This window comes from Chiloscyllium punctatum, chromosome 13 (genome assembly GCF_047496795.1).
Source record: "Chiloscyllium punctatum isolate Juve2018m chromosome 13, sChiPun1.3, whole genome shotgun sequence".
Lineage (NCBI taxonomy): Eukaryota > Metazoa > Chordata > Chondrichthyes > Orectolobiformes > Hemiscylliidae > Chiloscyllium > Chiloscyllium punctatum.
In genome coordinates, this window is record NC_092751.1 from 36,618,412 (window position 1) to 36,621,045 (window position 2,634).

General features: G+C 43.8%; 1 non-coding gene across 1 annotated transcript; it reads right to left on the reverse strand.

The window, feature by feature from the left end:
- Window positions 1-1,737: 1,737 nt before the first annotated feature.
- trnas-gcu (transfer RNA serine (anticodon GCU)) lies at window positions 1,738-1,819 on the reverse strand. Its single transcript has one exon. It is a non-coding gene; the product is annotated as a tRNA-Ser (tRNA).
- Window positions 1,820-2,634: the final 815 nt, after the last annotated feature.

Consider the following 2,634-nt stretch of genomic DNA (forward strand, 5'->3'; position numbering starts at 1 on the left):
CAAATATCTGAGTCCGCTACATAGATGACACCTTTGTCATCACAAAACGAAACAAGATAGTAAAGACATTTTACATCATCAACAACACCCTCACAGGCATAAAGTTCACCAAGGAGGAAGAAACCGACAACAACTCGCATTCCTGAACGTCACAGTAGAAAGAAAGGACAACGGAGAACTACAAACCTGCGTATACAGAAAACCGACAAACACTGAGCAAATACTTAACTACACCAGCAACCATCCCAGCACACACAAACGAAGCTGTATAAGAACACTATTCCAAAGAGCCACCACACACTGCAGCACAGACGAACTTCTGAAAACACAGGTGAACCACCTATACAACGTATTCGAGAAGAACATATACTCAAACAATACAGTGCGCAGATTCCTCAAGAACAAACCACGACCAAACACAGCCAGAAACCCTAACCACCTTACCAAACATCGAAGAAGTTTCAGAAATGATAGCCAGACTACTAAGACCCCTCGGAATCTCAGTAGCACACAAACCGACCAAGACTCTCAAACAAAAACTAACAAACTTAAAAACCCAGTACAACCCATGGACACAAACAACGTCATCTACAAAATTCCATGCAAGGACTGCCACAAACATTACGTAAGACAACAGGAAGAAAGTTAGCCACCAGGATATACGAACACCAGCTAGCCACAAACTTCACGGCCTTCTCTCCCTCGTTGCCCGACACACGGATTAAAAATACCAGCATTTCGACTGGAACAACACATCTATCCTGGGACAGGCTACGCAAAGACACCCCATAGAATTCCTCGAGGCCTGGCACTCCAACCACAATGCCATAAATAAATACATAGATCTACATGCCATCTGTCAACCTTTCAGTGACGAACAGGAAATGACATCCCCACAAACCCCAGGAACCAAGATATAAATAGAAAGCAGGAGACGACAGCTTCACTTCACTTGGAGGTCGCCACTGATGTTGATGTTACCTAGCCAAGTAATGAAACGTCTGAATATCAAAGCTACAGCTCAGCGAGCAAACCTACACCCTACATTTTAAATCATTTTTCATGATTATGTTGCATGAATCTGCGGTTATTGATCCACAGTTTATTTTCACTCCCTACAGGTAACATGCTGATTTCTCCAGTTGTTCATGGTTCAATGTGATGCATCCAGTGTGTGCATAACGAGAGAGATCTTGTTTCCCACATCTTGTGTTTATCTGTGCCTTATTTCCAGCATTCATCAATGGCGAGAGCAAGGGGCGAGGGCGAGACCAATGTGTAAGTCTTTCCCTGCCCATGCACGGCACCCACATTGGCAATTCTCCACTGTGCAGATACAGCCAGTTCTCGGTGTCCCTAAACCCACGCCCTGCCCCTTTTGAAATATCTCCATTATTTTGTGCTGTCTCGCTGTGCTCTTCTCACCAGGATGCATTAGTTCTACTCAACGTCCTTCATATTTCATCTGACAACACATTCATTAAGAATCCCTTTGCATAAACATGCACTTCGCAGCTCTCGTTTTTTGATTTTCCTGGATGTCTTTCATACGAAAAAACGTTCACAGCACTGACTTGAAAAAGAAAATCGCGTTTCTTTTCATTATCCCAAAGCAACCTCCATTTCAATGCAGTTTATTTAAAAGTCACAAACTACTCTTTAAGATTTTGTAATCGCATCAATGCATGTAAACTGACAACTGGAGTGCCAGCTTCAATCATCTGAAAACAGCGCCATTGATGACAGTGGGATTCGAACCCACGCATGCAGAGCACAATAGATTAGCAGTCCATCGCCTTAACCTCTCGGCCACCTCGTCACAGAAACGGGGTCGGCTATGACCTTATCAATAATTGAATTGCATAAATAATGCACAGCAGCAGATATTTCTCCCTGGTGTTGGTGAAATGAGAAATAACACAGTACGGTTCCAAGATGATGGTCTGACCCCTCGGTTGTGGGGCAAGTGCACTCCCACTATCACACTATGCACACAGTGATCTGAACAAAAATGAGGAAATGAATATGTAACAAGGTCTGTTGAATTCTGTGAAGATTTGAAGTCGACGGAATGAAGAACCCGAGACAGCAGGAGGTGTTCTTTCAATAAAGAGTTGGATCGAGCTCTTTAGGATAGTGGAATCAATGGTTATGGGGATAAGGCAGGAAAGGAATACAGATTGAAGATGTTCAGCCATGATCATAATGAATGGTGGTGCTGGCTCGAAGGGCAGAATGGCCTACTCCTGCACCTGCTGTCTATTGTCTATTAAACTGCCTGTCAGGAATTGTTTTCCAGACTCGAGGAGAGTGCATAGTGCTCAATGTCATTATTCGGAAGACCCAATTTCCACTCAGATGTGTCTGACACGCACTTGTGTACAGAACAGACAATTTCAAAATCCAAAATATGGCTAAACTGACAACTGAACCCAACAATGCAAAAACCTTGATCTGTATCATTTTCCTGGGCCGTGTGATACCAAGTCACTGTATGATCACAGCATTACAGTGAGCAAGTGTCAGAAGGAAAATGAGTGCAGTGCCAGAGCGCATGCTGGGAGCAGCACGTGACACAAGGGGAAGTGCATTTCCCACAACAGGAACACTTCCCAAACAGCGGAATGCGATGGA